Here is a 27,927-nt window from a genome sequence, read left to right on the forward strand (position 1 = left end):
CACTCTGTCGCCCAGGCTGGAGTGCAGTGGCACAGTCTTGGCTCACTGCAGCCTCTGCCTCCTGGGTTTAAGTGATTCTCCCACCTCAGCCTCCCCAGTAGCTGGGATTACAGCCAGGCGCCACCATACCCGGCTAATTCTTGTATTTTTAGTACAGACAAGTTTTCACCATGTTGGCGTGGTATCTCATGCCTGTAATCCCAGCACTTTAGGAGGCCGAGGAAGGCAGATCACTTGAGGTCAGGAGTTCCAGATCAGCCTGGCCAACATGGTGAAACCCTGTCTCTACTAAAAATACAAAAAATTAGCCAGGCATGGTAGCACGAGCCTGTAATCCCAGCTACTCAGAAGGCTGAGGCAAGAGAATCACTGGAACCCGGGAGGTAGAGGTTGCAGTGAGCCCAGATCACACCACCACAGTACTTCAGCCTGGGAGACAGAGTGAGACTCTGTCTAAAAAAATAAAAGCAAAAGCTACTCATCCTCACACACACTAAGCTTCAGTGTCTCAAAAATTTAAGCTCCCATGTTTTCCCACATGCAGGATGTACTATCTCCAGCTTTCTATGCAGTGGTTCCTTCTAGTTCTTCATACACATTTAAATGTCAACCCTATGTACAGCCTTCACCCACAAGATCAAAACACGTTCCTTTGTTACTCTCTCATCCTGGCATACTATTCATTATTTTTATCACATATTCTTACATGGCAATTTTCCCATATATTTATCTTCTTATGTCCCCTTCCATTATACTATAAGCTCCATTAGGGCACAGATTATTAAATAGATTCAACTCAAATATCATTCAGGATCCACTACATGCAAGGAATCTTGACAGGCAACTTGGAAGTTACAAAGAGTAAATCAAAGTAACAAAGATCCTGTTCCCAGCATGTACATAATCTATTTGTAGAGATAACTACAATCTCTTTGGAAAAATAACTGCTTTTTTTTTCTTTTTTTTTTTTAGTCAGGGTCTCACTCTGTTGCCCAGGCTGTAGTGCAGTGGCATGATCACGGCTGACTGCAACCTCTACCTCTGGGTTCCAGAGGTTCTCCTGCCTCAGCCTCCCAAGTAGCTAAGCTACAGGCGCTTATCACCACACCCGGCTAATTTTTGTATATTTAGGAGAGACAGGGTTTCAGCATGTTGGCCAGGCTGGTCTTGAACTCCCAGCCCCAAGTGATGTGCCCACCTCCGCCTGCCAAAGTGCTGGGATTATAGGCATGAGCCACCCACCCAGCCTGCATTCTTAACTATAATGCAAAGTAGATAATATACCATACAAAATCGGTACAAAGTGCTATAGAATAGAAAGAGAAACAGACAAAATGTAGAGAAAATGATGAAGAAAGCCCTTATAGAAAAAGAGGGTACAGCTGGGTGCGGTGGCTCATGCCTGTCATCCCAGCACTTGGGGTGGCCAAAGTGGTGGATCACAAGGTCAGGAGATCAAGACCACCCTGGCCAACATGGTGAAACCCCATCTCTACTAAAAACACAAAAATTAGCTGAGCATGGTAGTGTGTGCCTGTAATCCCAGCTTCTTGGGAGGCTAAGGCAGGAGAATTACTTGAACCAGGGAGCCAGAGGTTGTAGTGAGCTGAGATCGTGCCATTGCATCATTCTAGCCTGGGCAAAAAGATCAAAACTCCATTTCAAAAAAAAAAAAAAGGTCCAGGTGCGGTGGCTCACGCCTGTAATCCCAGCACTTTTGGAGGCCAAGGCAGGCAGATCACCTGAGGTCAGGAGTTCAAGACCAGCCTGACCAACATGGTGAAATCCTGTCTCTACTAAAAATACAAAAATTAGCTGGGTGTGGTGGCGTATGTCTGTAATCCCAGCTACTGAGGAGAGTGAGGCAGGAGAATTGCTTGAATCTAGGAGGCAGAGATGGCAGTGAGCCAAGATCATGCCATTGCACTCCAGCCTAGGCAACAGAGCAAGATGCTGTCTCAAAAAAAAAAAAGAAAATCAGGTAAAATGTTGCTCAAAAAAAAAAAAAAAAAAGTACCTCTAGGCTGGGTGCAGTGGCTCACACCTGTAATCCCAGCACTCTGGGAGGCCTCAGTGGAAGAATTGCTTGAAGTGAGGAGTTCAAGACCAGTCTGGACAACATAGCAAGACTTCATCTCTATTTTTAAATTTTGTAATAGAAAAAAAAAAAATGAAAAATAGCTCTCTACAAAACACAACCTGAAGTCTTTTGAATCATTCAACTGATCAAAGTTCCCACCAATATTAACCAATAGCAAGTATGTACTCAAAAAAACATCAGTATGAATTATCATTATATAAAACTTATGAGAAATCTGTTTGGAATAACTATTTCATTTTACTTTTAATTATAAATTCATCTCTACTCTTACAAATCAGAATAAATCTGGATCCATATGTAGCAATAAAACACACAATCTTTTATTAAGATATTTACTATCAATCTGCAAATTTGCCTTTGTCAAAGATATTTACCAAACCAAAAAAAAGTAAGTGTGCAATATATTTGGTCATCTGGAAAATATAAGTTAAAACTACTCTAAGATGCCACTTCATACTCATTAGAATGACTAAAATCAAAGAGACTAACAACTCAAGTAGTAGCAAGGATGTGGAACAAATGATCTCATAAACTGCTGATGAAGTATTAAGATAATATAACTATTCCATGGTTCTCTTTGGAGAACCATTTGGCAATTTCTTATAAAGTTAAACATACATGTGCCCTGTGACACAACAATTCTATTGCATTCACCCAAGAGAAATGAAATGTTTACAAAAATATTTGCACAGGAATGTTTATAGCAGCCTTACTCATTATAACAATCAAAAACTGAAAATTAGCCAGGCTCACACCTGTAATCCCAGCACTGTGGGAGGCTGAGGTGGGCAGATCACTTGAGATCAGCAGTTTGAGACCAGCCTGGCCAACATGGTGAAACCCCATCTCTACTAAAAATACAAAAATTAGCAGGGCATGGTTGTGCGTGCCTGTAATCCCAACTACTCAGGAGGCTGAGGTGAAAGAATCACTTGAATTCAGGATGCAGAGGTTGCAGTGAGCCGAGATCATGCCACTGCACTCTAGCCTGGGTGACAAAGCAAGACTGTCTCAAAAAAAAAAAAATAGAAGAATGGAAAAACAAAGTGTGGTATATTCACAAAATGACATTCTGTGTCATTTAGGAAATTATCTGTTGTCTGCAATAACGATGTAGAATTTACAGCCGGGCACAATGGCTCATGCCTGTAATCCTAGCACTTTTGGAGGCCGATGCAGGTGGATCATGAGGTCAGGAGTTCGAGACCAGCCTGGCCAATATGGTGAACCCCATCTCTACTGAAAATACAAAAACTAGCTGGGCATGGTGGTACATGCCTATCGTCCCAGCTACTTGGGAGGCTGAGGCAGAAGAATCACTTGAACCTGGGAGGCAGAGATTGCAGTGGGCCAAGATCATGCCACTGCACTCCAGCCTGGGCAAAAAAGTGAAACTTCATCTCAAAAAAACAAATTATTATTCAATAATGATGCCTTATTTTTATTTTCTTCAGATTCTGTCTCGTTTTAAAGTGCATTTTAAAGAGTCTCTAGTTGAAGATCATTTTGATTCTGAAAATAACCTTACCTTTTGTTTAGTACCTCACTTGGGTTTTATCACAATATAAACTTTTTTTTTTTTTTTTTTTTTGAGACGGAGTATCGCTCTTGTTGCCCAGGCTGAAGTGCAATGGCGCAATCTCGGCTCACCGCAACCTCCACCTCCTGGGTTCATGGAATTCTCCTGCCTTAGCCTCCTGAGTAGCTAGGACTACAGGCATGTGCCACCACGCCCAGCTAATTTTTTGTATTTTTAGTAGAGACGGGGTTTCACCATGTTGACCAGGATGGTCTCGATCTCTTGACCTCATGATCCACCCGCCTTGGCCTCCCAAAGTGCTGGGATTACAGGCATGAGCCACCGTGCCCGGCTTCACAATATAAACTTTTGAAGGATTTTTAAATTGGTGCCTTTCAGAAGCAAATAAGTCACATGGTTTTAAACGATATTCCCATAGAAACTCTTAAATGTGTTTGCACCTATATATTTTTTCTTTTTTTTTTTTTGAGCTAGTGTCTCTCTCTGTTGCCCAAATGAGTGCAGTGGCATGATCACGGCTCACAGCAGTCTCAACTTCCTGGGCTCAAGTGATCCTGGGAGTATCACTGGGCCTACAGGCACACATCACCATGCCTGGCTAATTTTTGTATACTTTGTAGAGATAGCGTTTTGCCATGTTGCCCAGGCTGGTCTGGAACTCCTGAGCTCAAGCAATCCAGCCTCCCAAAGTGCTGGGATTACAGGCATGAGCCACCACACCTGGCCTATTTTTCTCTTATGAATGCTCAGTCCATATTCATCTAACTGAAGGGTTCTCTCCAGAAATTACTCATGTAAGGAAAGACTGGCTTAAATTACTACTGTGATGGAAACCATGCCATAAGGAGATATAACCTGGACCTGAGGTAAATTGAATACTGTAATCAACAAACTGTGGCTTAGAGCTTACAATTTTCTATTGATTATGGTTTCCTTAGTAGAAAAATAGATGTATAAAACAAAAAAAGGACTACTATGCAGCAATAAAAAAGAATGTAGTACTGATACACGCAATTAACATGGATGAATCTCAAAAGTATTAAGCAAAAGTAGTCATGTTAATAAAAAAAAAACGTATGTGGTATGATTCCATTTATATGAAATCCGAGAACAGACTTAAAGTCAGAAAGTAGCTGGGGAGAAGGAGGGCAAAAGAACTTGGTGGGGCATCAAACAACTTTCTACAGATCATTTGTACAGATTAAGTCACTGTTCTGTATATTATCCATCCCTAGATTCCACCTAAGAATCAAGATCACCCAAAAGAAAAATGGACCAAGAACAAGAACAAGCAACTTCACTTAAAGGAAATACCTAAAGATTAATCATTATATTTTAAATGTCCCACTAGTGACCAAATAAATACAAATTTCAGAAACCAGTTACTATTTCCTATCAAATTAGCAAATATTTTAAAATAATAATACTGCTGGCAAAGCTGTACATCTCAATCTCATACACTGTTAATGGGAATGTAAACTAGTACAGCCATTTTAGAAAGCAACTATGCAATGTTTTGCTCTCCTGAGAGCTCTAGAAATGTTAATATACTTTGACTTGATAATCCTACTTACAGGAATCTATTTTGAGAACACAGAAATACTGAAAAAGACTTATATTTAGCAATAGTCATGGTGTTTTATAATAATTGGAAACAAACACTCTAAGTGTGAACACAATAAAAATAATAAATAGTATGTCAATTAACAGAATATTCCTCAGCTGTTTTAAAATGTTTTCTGGCTGGGTGCAATGGCTCATACCTATAATCCCAGCACCTTGGGAGGCCAAGGCAGGTGAATCACTTGAGATTAGGAGTTTGAGACCAGTCTGGCCAAAATGGTGAAACCCCATCTTATGAAAAATACAAAAATTAGCTAGGTGGGGTGATGCACCTCTGTAGTCCCAGCTACTCAGGAGGCTGAGACACTTGAACCTGGGAGGTAGAAATTACAGTGTGCCGAGATCACACCACTGTACTCTACCCTGAGCAACAGAGCAAGACTCTCTCAAAAACAAAAACAGTTTTCAAATAATTATAATAAAAATAATAAAATACATATTATATAATACGTTGTTTAAAAAGCAGCTCCAAAATTATGTGTATAGTAAAAATATGCATGAAGAAAAAACAGAAACAGACAAGAAATGTTAATGTTATTTTTAAAAATGAATTAGGGGCCAACATCAGAAACTATGATTATATCTCACAAGTGTCTGGGTTTCATTATAAGAACACAAGTGGCCGGGCTCGGTGGCTCACGCCTATAATCCCAGCACTTTGGGAGGCCGAGGCGGGTGGATCGCAAGGTCAAGAGATCAAGACCATCCTGGTCAACAAGGCGAAACCCCGTCTCTACTAAAAATACAAAAATTAGCTGGGCATGGTGGTGCGCGCCTGTAGTCCCAACTACTTGGGAGGCTGAGGCAGGAGAATCGCTTGAACCCAGGAGGCGGAGGTTGCACTGAGCCGAGATCGTGCCATTGCACTCCAATCTGGGTAACAACTGCGAAACTCCGTCTCAAGAACACAAGTGATATATCCCTCACTAATGAGGTCTAGTGGAGGGAAGAAAAAAAAGACTAATAAGAATGTTCCTTAAAAAAAAACAAACCATTACCATTATTTTAGATAAAAATTCCCAACTTATCAAATGAAGTCAAAGTCCTTCAGGGTATCCTAACAAATCTACAGTCAAGAAAAAGCTACAGAATTCAGTTCAATGCAAATATATACAAACCATGTTTAATTCAAACTAGGGAAAATAATTAGATGATTAAGTGATTTTCCACAGAACTGAGCTCAAACGATTTTACAAAGCAACAAAAGAAGGGAAAGGCACTGCCAGAAGTCAAGCCAGCAACCTGATTTCTGAGGAAATTAGTTTTTACTTGACAAAGTACTGGCCTCTAAAGAAGCACAACTCTACAAAGAGATGAGACACATAAAACTCCAACACTGTAAAAGAAAAATATCTGCTTTTCTCTTTGCTCTTAAGATCTCCAAAAGAGAATAATTAATGAGTATTAAAAACAGGGGAAAAAAAGACCCAATTTAAAGTTAAACATTCTAAAAACAGTAAGTTTCTTTCAAAATGCTAAGCAAATTTTACAAATTGTAAAACAATTGTATTTTTGTTATTTTCAAAACTAAAAGGAAAATATCATGCCATTTCTAACCTTCCGTTAGGATTACATGGAAGACTTTAGTATTAATTATATTAATTATGGACTTAAATTTATCAAGGTTAATAAAACTTCATAATACTTCTATAATGTTTTTAATCACTAAAGAATATTTCCTTGAATTTTCAATTTAAAAAATAAAGCCTTTATACGTGATCTTCCTTCAGAAAAAGGCTATGTGTAATAATACAACAGAGTCTTCTAAAGATAAAAAGGGTGCAAGGATAGGTATATTAAAGAGAAGAAAGGAGAGAGAAAGGAACACGTATGAAGATTTTCTTCCTTTAAGTCACATGTTTAAGGACCTGACCCTGATTTCTATTTAATGGCCTAGCACTGGAAGCTTCCAAGTAACTAATGACACAAGGATGCCCAGTAGGCAAGGATTAGCTGCTGAACTTCATTTACCGTTCGAATATAGGGTAACCTAAGGATGAAATTATACAATCTGTATATTTAAATCAGCAGATTCATTTATAACCTATTCTTGCAACTCTAAACTGTTTACCTTGTACCATGACCCCAACTGCCACTCTAGACCAAAAGGCCAACAAATTGCTACTAGGAAAAATTAGAGACAAAGCAGAAAATTTCATTAAACTTTGTAACAAACCAATAAACAAAAAGTAATGGTCTCAACTAATGATTCTGGGACAACTAGCTATCCATATACAAAAGAATTAAGTTGAGCCCCTTCCCCCATACTATACACAAAAATTGCCTCAAAAGGGATCACAGACTTAAATGTGAGAACCAACTCTATAAAACTCTTAGAAGACGCTGACATGGAGTAAAAAAAAAAAATTAAAAAGAAAAAAGAGCCAGGCGCAGTGGCTCACACCTATAATCCCAGCACTTTGGAAGGCTGGGGGGACGGGGAGATCACCTGAGGTCAGAAGTTTGAGACCAGCCTGACCAACACAGAGAAACTCCATCTCTACTAAAAATACAAAAATTAGCCAGGCGTGGTGGTACATGCCTATAATCCCAGATACTCAGAAGGCTGAGGCAGGAGAATCACTTGAAGCAGGGAGGTGGAGGTTGCAGTAAGCTGGTATCGTGCCATTGCACCCCAGCCTGGGCAACAAGAACAAAACACTATCTCAAAAAACAAAAAAGAGAGAGAGAAAAGAAACTAAAACTCTCACAAGAAAACACAGGCATAAATATTCACAACCTTGGATTGGTTGATGGTTCTTAGATATTATATCAAAAGCATAAGCAGAAAAAAAAAGTTGGAATTGAGTCGGCATGATGGCTAACACCTGTATTCCCAGCTACTAGGGAAGCTAAGGCAGGAGGATCATGAGCCAGAAGTTTGAGGCCAGCCTGGACAATACAGGGAGATCCCTATGTGTTTAAAAAAAAAAAAAGAGAGAGAGAGAAAAAAAAAGCTGGACTTCGTTAAAATGAAAAATTTTTGTGCTTCAAAGGACACCATCAAGAAAGTGAAAAGAGAGCCCATAAAACGTGAAAAAAATACTTGTAAATTATTAAGTCTGACAAGGAACTTAAACCCAAAATATATAAAGAAAACATATATTATAACCCAATAATAAAAAGACAAGCCAACTGTTAACAAATGGGCAAGGATATAAAAAGATACTTCTTCCATGAAGATAGACAAATGGCCAATAAGCATATGAGAAGATTCTCAACATCCCTAGGCATCAGGGAAATGCAAATCAAAACTACAATTAATTTCTACTTTATACCCACGAGACTAGCTCTACTCAAACAGAGATTAGCCTGAGCTGTGGCTCACACCTGTAATCCCAACACTTTGGGAGGTGAGGAGGAAGAATCGCTTGAGGCCAGGAGTTCCAGACCAGCCTGGGCAACATAGTGAGACCCATGTCTACCAAAAACTTTAAAAAAAAATAATTAGTTGGGCATGGTGGTGTATGCCTGTAGTCCTAGTTACTAGGGAGGCTGAGGTGGGAGGATAGTTGAGACAGGAGTTTGAGGCTGCAGTGAGCTATCATGCCCACTACATTCCAGCTTGGGTGTTAGACCAAGACCTTGTCTCAAGACAACAACAACAACAACAACAAAAGAGGTAATAACAAGTTAGTGACAATGCAAATTGGAATCCTTATTCGCGCTGCCGGTGGGAATGTAAAATGGTATAGATGCTTTGGAAAATCTCAAGAGTTACCATATGACCCAGCAATTCCACTACTTATGGACATATACACACAAAAAATGAAAACAGGCCAGGCACAGTGGCTCACAAATGTAGTCCCAGCACTTTGTAGGGGGAGGCAGAATAGCTTGAGCCTAGGAATTCAAGATGAGCCTGGGCAACACAGTGAGAAACTCTCTCTCTAAAAGGGAAAAAAAAAAAAAGGCCAGCATGGTGGTGCATGCCTGTGGTCCCAGCTACTCGAGAGGGTGAGGTAGGACCATCTATTGAGGCTGGGAGGTTAAGACTGCAGTAAGCAATAATTGCACCACTACATTCCAGCCTGGGCTACAGAGCAAGACCCCCTCTCAAAAATAATAATAATAGTCTAAATTGTTTTAAAAAGAAAAAAGAAACGAAAACACATGTTCACACAAAAACTTGTAAATGAATGTTCATGTCAGCTTTATCTGAATAGCCAAAAACTAGAAATAATCCAATGTCTAGCAGCAGGAGAAAAAATTTTTAAAATTGCAATATATCCGTATTATGGAACACTACTCAGCAATAAAAAGTAATGGATAGACAAATAACATGGCTAAATCTCGAATTAATTAGGCAGAGTGAAAGAAGTCAGACATCCCCTCTCAAAAGAAAAAAAAATAATATATACTACATAATGCTATTTATATAAAATTGTAGAAATTGCAAATAATCCATAATGACGGATGGCAGATCTGGAGTTGCCTGTGGGATTAAAAAGGGAAAGATGGATTACAAAAGGTAGGAAACTTTTGGCGTGATGAGTATGTTCCTTACCTTAGTTGTAGTGTACACATATGTAAAAACTCATTATACTGCTTACATTTTTTTTTGAGATAGGATCTGGCTCTGCTGCCCTAGCTGTAGTGCAGTGGTGCAATCTCAGCTCACTGCAACCTCCAACTCCTTGGCTCAAGCGATCCTCCCGCCTCAGCCTCCCGAGTAGCTGGGACTAACAAGCACAAACCTCCATTGTTGGCTGATTATTGTATTTTTTGTAGACATAGGGTTTCACCATGTTGGCCAGGCTGGTCTCAAACTCGTTGAGCTCAAGCAATCTACCCTTAGCCTCCCAAAGTGCTGTGCTGGGATTACAGACTTGAGCCACTGCACCCAGCCCTGTTTACCTGAAATATGGGCAGTTTCACCATATGTCAATTATACCTGAATAAAGCTATTTTTAAAATACGCATGTTTGGTAAGAAAAAAGTAGAAAAAGGATGGATGCAGTGACTCACACCTTTATTTGCAGCACTTTGGGAGGTTGAAGTGGGTGGATCACTTGAGTTCAGGAGTTCAAGACCAGCCTGGCCAACATGATGAAACCCCATCTCTACTAAAAATTCAAAAATTAGCCAGGTGTGGTAGTGCATGCCTGTAATCCCAGCTACTTGGAAGGCTGAGGCAGGAAAATCGCTTGAACCTGGGAGGCAGAGGTTGCAGTGAGCTGAAATTGCGCCATTGCATTCCAACCTGGGCAACAAGAGCGAAACTCCATCTCAAAAAAAAAAAAAAAAAAAAAAGTAGAAAAAACAGGCTGAGAGCTTTTAAATATGACAGAACTTTTTAAAAGTCAAAATATGTGGCCAGGCACGGTGGCTCATGCCTATAATCCCAGCACTTTGGGAGGCCAAGACAGGCAGATCACGTAAGATCAGGAGTTCAAGACCAGCCTGGCCAACATGGCAAAACCCCATCTCTACTAAAAACACAAAAAATTACCCACGTATGATGGCAGGCACCTGTAATCCCAGCTACTTGGAAGGCTGAGGCAGAGATGTGCTTGAACCCAGGAGGCGGAGCTTGAAAAACCAAAATATTTAACTGACCCTCACATGGTAATAGCTGAATTTTCAGCATCCACTGATGGAGAAAATAGTCAAAACACAACCAACCAAAGCTACCCTGAATTCAGGCTAGCCTTTTAAAAATAAAGATTTTTAAAACTCATCTCAATATTTATTTGAAGAATGGAACTGTATATACATACATACATATATTTAGAACATATTGCTTTAGTCTAATTTTTCTCTTTAAGAAGGCAGGCAATAATTGATGAATGTATGTATTTAAGAACTCTAGATAACTGCAGAAAACATCTACGCCAACTCAAAGACTTGCAGGTAACAAACTGAGAACCACCAATAAAGATACCCAGTACCAAGAAGATTCAATACAGCACTTAAATATTATCTTAAATAAAATAGAAGTGAAGTCTAATGAAAATTTATCTAATAGGTTCCCTAGCTATATTTCATAATTCAAAATAATTTAGAGATTAATGATAACACTGCTAACCTGGGTGCAGATAATTAAGAATTTACAGCAGAGCGAGGGGGCTCACACTTGTAATTCCTGCATTTTGGGAGGCTGAGGCAGGCAGATCATGAGGTCAATAGATCGAGACCCTCCTGACCAACAATGATAAAACCCCATCTCTACTAAAAAAAATACAAAAATTGGCTGGGCGCGGTGGCTCACGCCTGTAATCCTAGCACTTTGGGAGGCCAAGGTGGGTGGATTACCAGAGGTCAGGAGTTCAAGACCAGCCTGGCCATCATGGTGAAACCCCATCTTTATTTTATTTTTAAAAAATATAAAAAATATACAAAAAAAATTTAAAAATACAAAAATTAGCTGGGCATGGTGGTGCATGCCTGTAGTCCCAGCTACTAGGGAGGCTGAGGCAGGAGAATTGCTTGAACCAAGGAGGCGGAGGTTGCAATGAGCCAATGTCATGCCACTGTACTCCACGGGGGCAACACAGCAAGACTCCGTCTCAAAAACAGGAAAAAAAAATAAATATGCCAGGCATGGTGGCGCACCCCTGCAGTCCCAGCTACTCAAGAAGCTGATACAGGACAATTGCTTGAATTTGGGAGGTGGAGATTACAGGGAAGCGGTGATTGCAGGGAGGAGAGACTGTGCCACTGCACTCCTGCCTGGGCATCTTTAAATAAATAAATAGATGAAATTAAGTAAATAAACCTTCATAGATTATCTACATGATACAATCAAAATGTACCTGAGATGTACATATGCACAACTGACTAGATGAAAATATCACTAACTTTTACTTTTCCAAAGTCAAAGGTAATCAAGGCCAATCTTAAAGTTATGAATTTAGCTGATTTCTGTGTTCCTGGTTGCCCCAGCTTTGCCTTTATTCAGAGCTAAGCAGTTTTCTACAGCTTTTCCCTCTTCTTCCCTAATTAAACTAGAAATGTTCCAAATTAACTGTAATTCACCTTAATATAATCAAGTTACCATAATTAAGATTTTGCTGTCCTACTCAGAAAATTCAAGACTTTGATCTTGGTTAAAATAACGTAAGATAAGCTAGGCATGGTAGCTCATAACTGTAATCCCAACACTTTGGGATGATCGCCTGAGTTTAGGAGTTTAACAAGACCCTGTCTCTACTGCCACCCCCCCCCCAAAAAAAAATGGCTGAGCGTGATGGCTCACACCTGTAATCCCAGCACTTTGGGAGGCCAGAGCAGATGGATTACCTGAGGTCAGGAGTTCGAAAACAGCCTGATCAACATGGTAAAACCCTGTCTCTACTAAAAATGCAAAAATTAGCCAGGCATGGTGGCACACACCTGTAATCCCAGCTACTTGGGAGGCTGAAGCAGGAGAATCACCTGAACCCATGAGGCAGCGGTTGCAGTGAGCCGACATGGTGTCATCATACTCCAGCCTGGGCAAGAAGAGTGAAACAACATCTTAGGGGGGTGGGTGGGCCAGGTGTGGTGGTTCAGCCAGGTGCGGTGGCTCACATCTGTAATTCAGCACTTTGGAAGGCCAAGGTGGGCAGATTACAAGGTCTGATTCAGACAAGGGCAGATTCAGACTATCCTGGTCAACATGATGAAACCCCATCTCTACTAAAAATACATAAACTAGCTGGGCTTGGTGGTGCATGCCTATAATCCCAGCTACTCTGAAGGCTGAGGCAGGAGAACTGCTTGAACATGGGAGGCGGAAGTTGCAGTGAGCCAAGATTGCACCACTGCACTCCAGCTAGTGACAGAGCAAGACTCTCAAAAAATAAAAATTTAAAAAATGTAACTGAGCATGCCTATAGTCCCAGCAACTGGGGAAGCTGAGGCAGGAAGAGCACTTGAGCCCAGGATGTTAAGGCTGCAGTGAGCCATGGTCATGACACTGCACACCTTCCTCCTAGGCAAAGAGCAAGACTCTATCTCAAAAGAGAGTAAAGTAGGTTATCAGCAAACAAGTGGGAAGAAACAGGGTTTTCGTGGGTAGAGAAGGGGAAGTCACTAAACATTAATTACTAATATAGCAACGCCTTGGTTAATACATTTAAGATGACTATGGGGTCTCTTCGTAATCCCATACTGCACTGGAAAGGACAAGTGGGAAGGGTTGAACTAGTTAAGGTTGCTGGGAACCTCCCAAGTGCTGCAGAAGCAGACATAAGTCAAATCTTCTAAATCCACAGGGTCCTTCCAAGGCTGTCATCCTCATTGCTTCTCTGCTTTTTGGCTCAGATCAAGTGTCCAAGGCTCTCATCCTCTAGGACTACCACTTCTCAGTCTACTTACTTGCCTTCTGACATGCTTTCTTGAGGGGAAGAAAACAAAGAAGAATTATTACAAGCAGCAGAGCTAGGCACAGTGGCTTACACCTGTAATCCCAGCACTTTGGAAGGCTGAGGCGGGCAGATCACGAGGTCAGGAGTTCAAAACCAGCCTGACCAACATGGTGAAACCCCGTCTCTACCAAAAATACAAAAATTAGCCAGGCATGGTGGTGCGCACGTATAATCCCAGCTACTCAGGAGGCTGAGGCAGGACAATCACTTGAACCTGGGAGGCAGAGGTACAGTGAGCTGAGATCTCATCACTGCACTCCAGACTGGGCTACAGAAACTCCATCTCAAAAAAAGAAAAAAAACAAGCAGCAACTGCAGAGAATGAAGAATAAGTCCATGGGAAAGTGTTGCAAATAGAATCATCCTCCTTTACATGTCACTCCAGGAAAACTGCCAAGGACCGCTCACTCCTCTAGACACACTTCCTGCAGATCCTCCCGACTCCTCCTTAAGCATGTCAGTATTCTCCTTATTCTCCCTTTATTTCAATCCTCCTTTTGCCTCAAGATTTTGAAGTGATGTTTTATAATCTCCAAAATATATGGCAGTATTATACCAAGTATTTAATGATACCCTACTGATCATTACCTGTGTGTCGCAGCTGAACATATACCCTAAAGCCTTGTATAGTATTTCTGCCTCTTATAGTAAAATTTATGTTACATTATTAAAAGAAATTTCCTTTGTCACCAAGGGATGTATTATAACATCAAGATTAAAAAAATAAGATAGTGGCCAGGCGTGGTGGCTCACGCCTTTAATCCCACCACTTTGGGAGGCCGAAGAGGGCAGATAACCAGGTCAAGGGAAATCTAGACCATCCCGGCCAACATGGTGAAACCCCATCTCTACTAAAATACAAAAACATTTAGCCAGGCATGGTGGGGCACGCCTGTAGTCCCAGCTACTCGGGAGGCTGAGGCAGGGGAATCGCTTGAACCTGGCAGGCAGAGGTTGCAGTGAGCCAAGATCACGCCCAGCCTGGCAACAGAGCAAGACTCCATCTCAAAAAAAAAAAAAAAAAAAGATAACAAAAAAAAATTTTTTTATTTAAGAAGTATATTGTTTTATTTCTCCCCAGCCCTATCCAGAAAACATAAAAGGAGGGAGGGAGGCAGAAAGGGCGGTGGGAAAGGGTTGAAGAACTACTGGGTACTATGTTCACTACCTGGGTAACAGAGTCAATCATACCCCAAACCTCAACATCACACAATATACCCACATAACCAACCTGCAATATGTACTCTCTGAATCTGAATTTTTTTTTGAAAAAGGGAAAAAATTGGCTAGGCGTGGTGGTTCACACCCATAATCCCAGCACGTTGGGAGGCTGAGATGGGTAGATCAGGAGTTTGAGACCAGTTATGGTAAAACTCCATCTCTACTAAAAAAAAAAAATACAAAAATTAGCCAGGAGTGGTGGCACACACCTGTTGTCCCAGCTACTCAGGAGACTGAGGCAGGAGAACTGCTTGAAACCAGGAGGCAGAGGTTGCAGTGAGATCATGCCACTGCACTCCAGCTTGGGCGACAGAGTGAGACTCAGTCTCAAAACAAATAAATAAATAAAAGGGAAAAAAATCAGAGTTCAGAAATCAGCAGAATTCAAGAACTATTCTCCAGAAATCAAAACCTGTTAAGCACAATAAATGTGTTTTGGCAAGTCCAAAATAAAATGTAACTTTTCAAGTACTCCATTATATACTTTTTAAAAAAAAAAAAAGATTAGAAATTTTTAAAGCAAACAAAAACTAGATATAAAGGTTTTATACTTTTACAGAACTAGATTTTCTGTTACCCACATTTCCGTTAGAATTTATTGTACGGCAAGCTGGAGAGCAGGAAGCAGAAAAGCAGATCAGAGACTATTATAAAACAAAAGAAGGCTTCTCTGAATTAGAAAATAAACTTAATTAACTAGTGTTAATTGAACTTCCACTTTTTCAAATCACTTACCTAAATAAAACTTTGATATGTGAAACTGAGTCTCACTAAAAAGCATAGGAGCACGTTGTTTCTTTGGGATTTAAAAACCACCATTTATTCAACTGCAGATAACCAAACCCCACTGTAAAATGATTTGGGCAATCAAAGCTATTCCTAGATAAGTATAATCAGATGAACAGTAAGTCCACTTACTAAAACCATGTAATCAAACTGCTCAGTGTTCTCAATTATGAAGAATGAACTTTTCTATTTGTCACACACTCAAAGAAGAATTTCACATTCTTCCATCATTTGGTGCAGAACTGAACAATCTACATAAATGTACCATTACTTAAACAAAAACTCTAGTGGTAGGAATAATCCACTGAACTCAATGCAAGAAATCAAAAGCTTTCCTTCTCAGAACTTTTGTCACAGAAAAAAATTATTAAATTTGTTTTGTGGAAAGACTGCCTCTGCTTTAGAACTCAGACATGCAATGGTTGTATGCCTTGCAGTCTTCCAAATGAAAATAAAAATGTTAAGGAAATATAATCTGAAATAAAACTAAAAATGATTTTTGACAGAGAAAAAAAAATCAAAAAAATCCTGATGCAAAGCTATAACAAGAGTTTCTTCACAATTTCATAAAACATTAATGAAAGGGTTACATAATCTCCTGGATTAAAGATTTTAAAGAAAGCTGCAAGGATCTCTTTCAGTTTTCAATACTGCTTTCTCTGTTCTTACAGCCACTAAAACATATCTAAATCAACTCCTAAATATAAACCATCTAGCTTTCAATAGAAGACAAATCAAACCAAGTGCAGATAAAACATATATATTCTTTTTAAAAACACACTGTAAATTACATTTAGGTTCCTCAAACAAGTTTACAACATGTACCACATCCAGTTTATTCTCAAGGGAGAAAACCATCAAAACAAAAGCTCCTGCTTAAGAAATGATATACTCCGTAGTTAAGCCTCTATCCCAGGTGCATTTTGCTGTCACATATTATCACTATTTCTTTTCTCTACAAAAATCTAAAAATTGTATATCTAGTTCCTTTAAAAATACCTATGTATTATATGTTTTATATTTAGTGTAAGGACAAGAAATGCTTAATACTATTACTCTCTAAAAAGGAAATATCTTTTCATTTTTCTCTTTTGCAATGTTTCTTACCTTGTTTTTGCTTATTTTCTACACATGAAATTTTCTCAAGCCAGTCCATTTCAGTGTCAGTTGTTAACTGTCAATGTGCCTGTGTATACTCAGGCTTTTATAATGCTTTACAGTACAGTGATAAAAAAGAAAGGGTGAAGAAGAGGGCATAAGTGAAACAAAAGTGGACCACTTTGAGGAACACCATGCAATTTCTCTTCCTCAAATTCCCTTAAGTTCTCATGCCAAAGATTCTCAATATCCAAAAAAGTTCCAGAGTCGGAGGCATTAACACAATATGCAACAAGACAAACACAGGAGGAGCCAAATCTGAAACTGAAGAAATTTAGTGAAATGTTAATACTCACCCCCCAAAAAACAAAAATAAATAAATAATAAACCCAACCCCTAGATACTGGGTAGGAAGTTGCTTTTGCATGGCTCAAGGTTTTTCCAACTTTTTTTGAGACGGAGTTTCGCTCTTGTTGCCCAGGCTGGAGTGCAATGGCGTGATCTCAGCTCACTGCAACCTCCACCTCCCAGGTTCAAGCAATTCTCCTGCCTCAGCCTCCCAAACAGCTGGAGTTACAGGCACGTACCACCAAACCCGGCTAATTTTGTATTTTTATTAGAAACAGGCTGGTCTTGAACTCCTGACCTCAAGTGATTCACCCACCTCAGTCTTCCAAAGTTTTGGAAGCCGTGCCCGGCTTTCAAACTTTTTTTTTTTTTTTAAGAGATGGGGTTTCATCATATTGGCCAGACTGGTCTTGAACTTCTGACCACCCACCTCAGTCTCCCAAAGTGCTGGGATTACAGGTGTGAGCCACTGCACCTGGCCTTCAAACTTTTTTAACTGTAAGAAATGTATTTTATCCTTTGACCAGGAACTCAAAAAAAAGAGAAAGAAAGAAAAAGAGAGAAATACACTTTACATCGTAAAGTATACATATACGTAGGAGAAAAGTTTTTCCCAAAACAATACTTTCCTTACCAAGTGCAATGTCAGTGCATTCTGTTCTACATTTTATTTTCAATGCTAGTAAAACAACACTGATTCTATAAATTATTAAAAAATCACAGTCCACAGTTTGAAAAACACAGGCTTAAAAATGGGTATCCTTTGTAATAGGATCTTTTTGGTAATTTGCCTCTACCTGTCTCTTTAGCAGGATGAGCAGGTATTTTAAAGCTGCTATGATTATTACTGATTTCATTAAAGTAAGTAGTTCTTAAACTGTGGTCCTCTAACCAACGTGATCATCATTTGAAATAAATATAAATTATTGGGCTCCACCCCAGACCTACTGAAACCCCCAGGTGAGGCCAAGCAATCTACAGTTTACCAAGCCCTCCAGGTGATTTTGATGCAAGCTAATATCTGGAAGCCACCCCACTGAAGAAGTCTTTATCTTCTATTTAGCAATCCAGTACACACTGCTATGTGCCAGTCACTATCCTAAAAGCTCTAGAAATACTAACTCACATGAAGAAAAAACCAACATCACCTTATAAAGTAGGATCTATTACTATTAGCATTCTGATGAGGAAACTGCACAGAAACTTAGCTAAGTGGTGGAACTACAACTCAAACTTATTTTCAGTTTAGCACAGTATGCCTATTCTTTTTCTGATCAAGTATCTACTTCCACTCCCTTAGTTCAGCTACTCCTCCCCTCTCAAATTCCTCACCCTGTCAATGAACTTATTTCCAATATTACTGTCATCATCCTAAAACAAATTTCTTTTCTAAAAGACTAGAATGCAAGACACTTAACCTTGCTTTTAGGAGCTTTTCTTTGGTCCTAGGTGGCATCTTAGCATTAATTATGAAGTTGAAGTTTCTTCTATTTCTGAAGACCTCTGAACCTATTAATGGCTCTACTAATTTCTCTTGTATCTAGTGTCCTAGCCAGTTCCACCAGATGATTACTCTCTCCTCAGACAACTTTCTTTCTCGTCCACCTTATCTACTACCCGCTCCTATAAAGATTATTTCTCCCCTACCTCCGCCATCTCCGTTCCATTTTGCACGACTCCTCTCCAACTGAGAGAACTTCCACTTCCCTGCTGGCTCCTCACCCCAGTCTCAAACCCGAGCCACTCCTCGAGGACTTCTTTCCTGGTCCCCTGGGGATCCTCAGACCCAGGAGCTGCCAGGCCGGTTGGATCTCCCATCCCAGCCCAGCTACGGGGAGGAGGGGGCAGGGCGCTCCGGTTCCTCCCTCGTGCAGTTCAAGGTCTCCACCCGTCCGACCCTCCGAAGACCCACTGCTCCTCATCTCCCCCAGGAGCCCCCTCCCTTAGGTAGCCGCTTTTCTCAGTAGGGTCCCCAACCCCCTCCGAGCATTTCCTCAGACACCCTTACTTGGAGCAAGTCTGCTCCCTGTCACCCAGGACCCCGACCACCCTTGGTCTTCCCACCTCCCTCAAACCGGGGCCACTCCCCGTTCCCCTGCCCCCCCCACCCACCCTGCTCCCTCCACATGGGCCGCTGCCGGGCTGCCCGGGTTCCCCTTCTCCCTGGCACCCAAGCTGTCCCGGGACACTCCAAGACACCCCGACCTCAGAGCAGGCAGTTACAGGTCACCGCACTCTCTGGGACCCTGTACGCTTCCGTCTCCTCAAAGACCTATTTCTCACACACTGGCCGCCAGTCAGTGCCATAGACCAGAGCAGCTAGACGTCCCAAGGGACCTTCTGGCCTGACCCGTGTGGGTCCGACCCCAGCCTACTTTCCTCAGGCTAACTCCGCAGCCAGAAGCCCAGCCATTCTTCCCCGAGCCCAGTCAGCGCGAACTCGCCGCCGCCGCCGCCCCCGCCGCCGCCGCCCTGGCCCCGGCCCCGACTAGAAGTCCAGGCCCCCTTCCTCTGGCCTCCGCCTCCGGAGTGCTGAGCTGGCGATTCCGCCCCGCGACGGCCCCTAGATCTCTGACTCGCTTTACCGGCACTCACCTGCCGCTGCCCCCGACCAACTCCAGCGCCACTGCCTCTACCTCGGCCGCCAGTGGCCACCAAGCGCCACCACCTCCCCCATGACAACAGGCCCACCCCCTTTCATACTTCTAACCTATCCATTGGATAGTGGGGCGGCAGTTCTCCTCTTTGATTGGCTTAGTATACCCGCCCGTCATAGCGTCTTTGCCGCCCCTTTCCCTGAACCCGGTATTCGCCCCCGCCCGGACCTGGAGCGTCCTAGCCCAAGCTTTAGTTGTAATTGGCTGAGGGTTGGGCAATTCGAAGTTATGATAGGCTGAAAAAAATGTCTGTTAAGCTAACTGGCAAGCGATGTGACGACTAAGGTTGATTCAAGCTTGTGCACAGTTTAGTTGCACAGTAGAAAGCAAAGGCGGGGCAAACGCTCACATCCGAGGTTACCAGGGAAGGGTTAACTCTTTGTTGTAGAGTTTTCTCTGTAAACTCTTCCTCTTCTCCAGCTCTCTTTCTACAAGGAGAAGCTTATCTCTGCTAGCTTTACTCATAGGGGTAGTACTTATAAAACACTAACATCAGAGGTTGTGTTTAAGAAGTGTTTGTAAGCTCTGGGGAGAAAGATACCTTAGAGATAGAAATGTTCCCTTTTTTTCTTTGGATGCGTCCAATTTCATTGAAGTTCTTTCCAGGATCCTCCATGCTAAAGGGCAAAGCGCAACCTTTCATTTAGCAGAAATCAGTCAACTTCGGTTGCAATTATAGACGTCGTCAATAAACTGGAGTGGTTTGTTGGGAGTTATCCAGCTTTCAGATCCATTCCTGCCAAGTGGCCAGGCAGCCATTAGCAACTTTCTTTTTTCTTTCTTTTTTTTTTTTGAGACGGAGATTTGCTCTTGTTACCCAGGAGTGCGGTGGCGCTATGTCGGTTCACCGCAACCGCCGCCTCCGGGTTCAAGCGATTCTCCTGCCTCAGCCTCCCGAGTTGCTGGAACTACAAGGGAGCCCCACCACGCCCGGCTAATTTTTTAATAAATTTTTTAGTAAATACAGGTTTTCTCCATGTTGGTCTGGCTGGAGCTCCCCATCTCAGGTGATCCGCCCGCCTTGGCCTCCCAAAGTGCTGGGATTGCAGACGTGAGCTACCACGCCCGCCCGCAGCTTTCTAATAAGCGGACCATATTGTACCCTTATGATGCTGTGGAAATTAGAATTCCGCTTCCCCCACCTCTCACTGCCGCTTTGTTTTTCTGTTCAGCAATGCTTAAATAGCCCTACTAGCTGTGTGTCAGACACTTTAAAAGTTTCTCTCATTTTATTTTTTCTAAACCTCTCTTCTTCCTAGCAGTCTAAATTAGGGCCATTGAATGAATTGCTGGGTTGTGTTTTTTTTTCCTCACTTGGCACAATGCACAAGAATAAATGATTACATTTTTTATTCACTTGGGTACAAATCACAGTAGGCATTTTGAGAAATCTAGTGTTGCTATAAAAACTCTTATGCTTCTAGAAATATATTCATCATTAGCTTTTTGCTTTTCTTTTTTTTTCCACCCACTTTTCCTGCTCCTAAATAACAAAATGCTGGTCTGATTACTCTTTCAATTTCTAAATCAGATTTAAATGTACCTTCTCACAACTCCACTTATGATACACAAACCCATAGGCCATGAAACATAGCACCCAGGGATGGGTTAAGACACTGTTGGGCCATTTGGCGGCTCACACCTGTAATCTCAACACTCTGGGAGGCCGAGGCAAGCAGATCACTTGAGGTCAGGAGTTTGAGACCAGCCTGGCCAACATGATGAAACCCTGTCTCTATAGATCAAGTCATTGCACTCCAGCCTGGGCAGCAGAGGGAGACTCTGTCAAGATGGGGGGGGGGAGGGGGAGGAGGAGGAGGAGGAAGAAGAAGAAGAAGGAAGAAGAAGGAGGAGGAGGAGGAGGAGAAGACGACGACGACACTGTCAAGGAGGCATTCCCTGAAGGGTGTGGAGTTTGGAAATTTTGTGCTTTGTTCCTTTCTTCTTTCTGCTAACTCTTTGTCTCATATTTATTCTATTTACTAACCTCCTTTGCAGAGCAAGTTATAAGGAATCTAAAACTGGTTTATTATTCAGAAAAATATTGTCTTTTTTCTAACCTAGTTTAAATAAAGTACATACTTCTATCACCAAACTAAGTAGAAATTATTCCTCCAGTAACTATATGTAACAATAAAGTGCCTTTTCCTAGTTATTTTCCGGAACTTTCCTCCCCCTCCTCTGTTCCTCACCTTCCAATTTAGAAATAACCTCCCATTCAATTCAATGACTCACAAAAAGCCTGTGAAAGGAAAGTGGAAAAGCCAAAATAACTTAGAGATGTCTGAATCATTCAGTTGAAGGAAGGATCAGACATTAACCATAATAAGAGAGACGCCAAGACATAAGGCACGCCTGAGCTAACGTCCCATAACATGTGAAGTAATGCAAACATGAAGATGCCCCAAGAAAAAGCAAATACCAGTATGTCCTTTCACACAGTCTTTTAATATATCACCAGCAGCTTGCTTCTCTCTAGTCTTGGCAGTGTGCCGTACTACCAATTTTAGAGCAAGTTAGAAGACAATTAATGTCCTGACAGATAGGAAACAATAACGTCATAGAGGGCATGACCATTATTATGGTGCTTTGGGTAATAATGACTCTTGCACAGCCACAGTGACTAGGTGCCATAGAGAACATAGAATTAGGCCAGCCTTGCTAAGTGGACTTGCCATCTAAGTTTAGGAATGCAGTAAAATTACTATCACAAAATTAGGTGGAAAAAATGTCACAAAAGTCAATCGCTATTTCATACACGAAAAAAGAAAAAAGCATGCATAAATGCTTTTGCTCATACACACATGTCTATCATTCCTATTCTTTGTGATTATCGGTTAAGAAAGGACATTTAAAATAAATATGTTATAACCTAGTAAGAAGTAGAAGAACTTAAGGAAGGTTTTAAGGAACATGCTTTGACATAACAGAAAGCTATTGTGTTATTAGACTGTGCGGTACTGGAGGGGTTATTGCTTGTACCCTACATTTTGCTTTCATGTGCGCAAGGTAACCCTATCATGTAATTACTCCATCCAGCTTCTCTCTTTTCTTTCCTGTGTTTTATGCTTCTCCACCATTCTCAGGGCTCCCTCTCAGAAAGCAAGAACACTGGAGTCTGGGAGTCTGCAGCTTCGTGTTGTATGGCTGGCTGTGGAGGTGCTGCAGATGGTATCTGTTCAGAGCCACTTGGGCACAACCAAAATGGCAGGTATATTCAGGGCAAAAATAGCATTTATAAATCCCAATTAAGCAGAAAATAGAGGACTCAGAATGATATCCAATATCTGAGGAGTGATATGGTGTGCCTTAGGCTTTCCTGTATACTAATGCTGTTTCTCCTGCTCTCTTTCATATGTCACTTTTCAAGAGAGAAGAGTCCAAGTCTCCTTTCATTTCTATTTTAGCCCAGAGGGCAGTCTTAGTAGGGAAAGGCTCCATTTTTTGCTTTAGGATTTTTTTCTTCTGGATTCTACACACGATTCCAATTCCAACTAGATTAGAGAAATAAACAACCGGTGGAGAAGAAAATCGCTCAGATAGCAGACAAGGGCCAGAGCTGCCTGCCACTAGCAGTTGGAGGCAAGCCAAAATATTTGATAAGAGGTAGTTTCCTGAGTTAGGGATCTCTGAGGGTGGAGGCTGACAAAGATGAAGGGATTAGAGAGAAGGGGAGGGGAAAGGAGGGAAGAGGAGGGGACAAGGGGCAGGAGAGAAAAGGGTAAGAAAAGCTAGAAAAACAGTCAAGAAGCCCAATCAGAGGCTGAACCAGCTTAGAGTCCTACCTCGCCTATCCCCCACCACCACCCATGTGGACTTTATACCAGGTTGCATAATTACACCAGCAAAGTGCAGCCTCTGCCACTGGTTAAAAGGGAAAGTGTGCCAGGCTCCAGCCTATGGGACCGTTGTTCTCTTGCCACCTGGAAATCCTCCCAGAGCTCAAAGCCTGCTGCTCTGGGCAAAGCTGACAAGGAAGGATGGATTCATGCAGCCAACCAAGGAGCATATCTTCATTTGTTCCCCTTAAGGTGACCACTGGAAAAAAGCACTGGTTAAACAAAGGGAGACTATCTGGGAAAAGGTGTTTTTACCCTTTCAAGCTGGGGCGCTTTCACCCCAGGGAAGTGCCACGCTGCTTTCCACTCTGGAACAAAGCACTGTGATTTCAAAGTTCAAGGTTCTGTTTCATAGACGGGAAGAAAAAAAAAATCAGTGAAAGGAGGTGTTCTGGTCTCTCAGGCAGAAGCATTTGCTATCTGATTCCAGAGCTAGGGTAATTTTTAAATACCACACTATGACTTTTCATTACTAAATGCATTCATTTTCATCCTCAAGAAAAGTGTATGCACCCTTCCACCTGCTTTACATATTATGGGTAAGACAGCTGGAGTGCTTGTAAAAATGGATGGACTTGTAGCTCTTAGCTCTGCCATTGTGCTACTGACTGGAGCCCCTGGTTACTATCACCAGATCTATGGGTGGACCAGCTATTCTTCTGCAGCAGGGAGTGGACCGACTCAAAGCACTTAGCACCATATAAACTTTTGTCCATCTCTGTTTTACATGCACACAAAGAGTTTCCTGGAAACATGGCTACACTCCAAGGATTTCAGAGGGTAGAATTCTTCTAGAACTACCGTGTTCCAATCACTTGGAACCTCATGAGAAAGCAGACTTAAAGTCAGATTCTAGAATCTAATATGTTCCTAAAGCTCTGGCTCTGCCATTTACAACTGTGTGAAACATTGATTTATCACCCTAAAGCTTCATTTTCTTCATCTATAAAATGAGATATGGATTAGAGATCTTTTCTTGCATAACAAATTATCCCAAAACTTAGTAGCTTTAAACAACATTTATCATCTCACAGTTTCTGTGAGTCAACCCTCTGACTTTGGGTCTCTTATAAAACCACAGTCCTCTCAAGCTCAATTGGGACAGATCTGCTTCCTGCCTCATTCACCTGGTTATTGTTGGCAGGACTCACTTCCTAAGGCCTTAGTTTCCCAGGAGCTGCTGGCCAGAAGCCTCCCTCAGTGCCCTGCCTCATGGGCCTCTTCGCAGAGCATCTCACATTGTAGCAGCTTACTTCAACAGTGCAAGCAAGCTAGAGCAAGAGAGAAGACCCACCAAAGAGAGTACTAGCAAGACAGAAGGCCCAGTCTTTTGTAATCCAATCACAGATGTGACATCCCATCACTTTTGACACATCCTGAGTTAGAAGTAAGTCATTAGGTCCAGCCCACACTCAGTAAGTCATTAGGATTACACAAGGATGTAATCCTTAGAGCCTGCACAGTTGGCAGCTACTTGGGAGGCTGAGGTAGGAGGCTCACTTGAGGCCAGGGGTTCGAGGCCAGCTTGGGCAACATAGTGAGCCTCCTCCATCTCCTTTTTTTTTTTTTCCTGAGACGGAGTTTTGCTGTTGTTACCCAGACTGGAGTGCAATGGCACGATCTTGGCTCACCGCAACCTCCGCCTCCTGGGTTCAAGCAATTCTCCTGCCTCAGCCTCCCAAGTAGCTGGGACTACAGGTGCACACCACCATGCCCAGCTAATTTTTTGTATTTTTAGTAGAGACGGGATTTCACCTTGTTGACCAGGATGGTCTCGATCTCTTGATCTCGTGATCAACCCCCCGAGGTCAAGAGTTCAAGACCAGTCTGGTCAACAGGGTAAAACCCTGTCTCTACTAAAAAGAAAATACAAAAATTATCTGGGTATGATGGCACATGCCTGTCATCCCAGCTACTGAGAAGGCTGAGGCAGGAGAGTTGCTTGAACCCAGGAGGCGGAGGTTGCAGTGAGCCAAGATCGCACCATTGCACTCCATCCTGGGCGAAGAAGCAAGACTCTGTCTTAACAACAACAACAAAAGAAATATATGTGTGTATATTTTTAAATATACAAAAATCAAATTAGAGAATATGTTTGATTCAGGGCCCGTATATGTTATGCCATATAAAACTGTTATAGATAATAACTATTATTACCATTAATATTATTATTGAGTATATAATGGCTGGTTTTCTCCCCTAGCTCCTAGAAGGAACGCTTCTATGAGGAGTAAATGAAATAATATACATAATTCAGGACCTGACATGAAGTAAATGCTCAATAATCATTAGTTATTATTAACATTATTAATAAATGTGTGATATTTGATATTCTTTCCAAGCTACTGGAAGAAAATACTATGAACTCTCGTAACTTTTCCAGGATGACCTTATATATTTTGTTCAACTTTTCTCATTAGCATCCTATAATTGCCAGAGCACAACTCTAAATTTGAGTTTCATAAAATATGACCACCAAAGCCATGACACAGTCTAATTTCCTGTCTGCCCTATACCAAGAAGTACCCTTGTCCAAAACCAGTAAAACGGGCTAATTATGGCAGCACCTCCTATATGCAGAAAACTCAGAGCCTGGCCCCATCCAGAATCCAGAGAGGAGGGATTGTGCCTGGGAGAATGAGCAGAGACTTGGCTATGTAACCTTTGTCCCTTTCAAAATATGCTCGTCATTGTGCAATCTTCTGAGTCAATCCTCCACTAAGAATGAGAGAAAGAGGGACCAATAAGGCCCTACAGATGGGCCTTAAAACGTCCAAAAAGACGTTTTCACACCTGGGTTGAAAGTAATATGAACCAATAAAAATAAAGAGCAATTTTGCAATTAGAAAGTTGGAAGAAGAGAGTCCAGTTTGCAACATGAAAGAAAGAGCACTAAGAGGCTGGAGTCATCACTTCAGGGCTGGGTTGAAGCTGTCTTCCTTATAAAGGTGGAGGATTTTGAGGGTTGGCCTGTGGCCAGGGAAAATGAGGAACTATAATCAAGAAAACCCCATTATTTTGGCTTTGAGTCATTTCTCAGGGCTCACCCATAATTATTACATAAGAAAGATAGAAAAAACAAAAACCAGGCCGGGCGTGGTGGCTCAAGCCTGTAATCCCAGCACTTTGGGAGGCCGAGGCGAGTGGATCACGAGATCAAGAGATCGAGACCATCCTGGTCAACATGGTGAAATCCCGTCTCTACTAAAAATAAAAAAATTTGCTGCACATGGTGGTGCGTGCCTGTAATCCCAGCTACTCAGGAGGCTGAGGCAGGAGAATTGCCTGAACCTAGGAAGCGGAGGTTGCATTGAGCCGAGATCACACCATTGCACTCCAGCCTGGGTAAAAAGAGCAAAACTCCGTCTCAAAAAAAAAAAAGAAAAGAAAAAGAAAAAAAAAACCTACTAAAGTGTAAATGATCCTTAAACCAAAGACACTGTAGAAATACAAAGATCCAGACCAGACACAATGGCTCATGCCTATAATTCCAGCACTTTGGGAGGCCGAGGCAGGCAGATCACCTGAGGTTAGAGTTCGAGACCAGGCTGACCAACATGGAGAAACCCTGTCTCTACTAAAAATACAAAATTAGCTGGGCATGGTGGCACATGCCTGTAATCCCAGCTACTTGGGGTGGGGGTGGGGGGGGCGGGAGTGCTGAGGCAGGAGAATCGCTTGAACCTGGGAGGCAGAGGTTGCAGTGAGCCAAGATCACACCATTGCACTCCAGCCTAGACAACAAGAGCAAAACTCTATCTCAAAAAAAAAAAAGAAGAAGAAGAAAAAGAAAGAGATACAACGATCCAAGTCTTTGCAACTTATCTGTCTTTCTCTGTCTCTGTTTCTTCTTCTCCCTCCCATATTTGCACATGTTCTTTCGTTTCTTTTTCCATGCAGAAGAAAACTATCCTTACAAGGAAATGCCTGAAGATCCTTTAGGCTGGAACTGTTTTCAGATCAGGAATCATCTCTAGCAGTCTCCACTGCCTGCCTCTCTTGGACTCCTGTGGACAGGATTAGAGTTCAACATTCACAGATAATAACAGTTTACACCTCTGCCTCTAAATCAAGTCACTACCGCTGTGATTTAAAGAGGCCGCCGACTGATTTTCTGAGCTGCACTAGCCCTGGCCCTGTCTTCTCCTGAAATGTCCCAAACATTACCGGATTTGTACACAGAAAGCCTCAAAGCAGAAGTTGCTGGGAAAATTCTGTAAACATGAAGAGGAGAAGTGCACCAATATCAAGTTCCTCTTCCTGTGGCTCTGGTTTTCTCTCCTTCCTATTCTGTGTTTCCTCTGTGTCTGGGACAGAGGATACTTGGTTTCCATACCTCTTAATAGTCAGAGAAAACCTTGTT

General features: G+C 41.8%; 1 protein-coding gene across 44 annotated transcripts in view; it reads right to left on the minus strand.

Annotated features, from left to right (window-relative positions):
* The window catches only part of NUMB (NUMB endocytic adaptor protein), a 177,330-nt gene extending 149,609 nt beyond the window's left edge, over window positions 1-27,721 (minus strand). For 39 of the 44 annotated variants that reach the window (XM_054240152.2, XM_054240149.2, XM_035260959.3 and 36 more), the window contains exon 1: window positions 19,664-19,751. The gene's annotated coding sequence lies outside the window, so the exon portion shown is untranslated. Of the gene's footprint in view, window positions 1-19,663; window positions 19,752-27,481 lie in introns of those variants that run through there. The other 5 variants (XM_078335346.1, XM_078335355.1, XM_078335344.1 and 2 more) reach the window with 1 other exon arrangement.
* Window positions 27,722-27,927: the final 206 nt, after the last annotated feature.

Source organism: Callithrix jacchus, chromosome 8, assembly GCF_049354715.1.
Source record: "Callithrix jacchus isolate 240 chromosome 8, calJac240_pri, whole genome shotgun sequence".
NCBI lineage: Eukaryota > Metazoa > Chordata > Mammalia > Primates > Cebidae > Callithrix > Callithrix jacchus.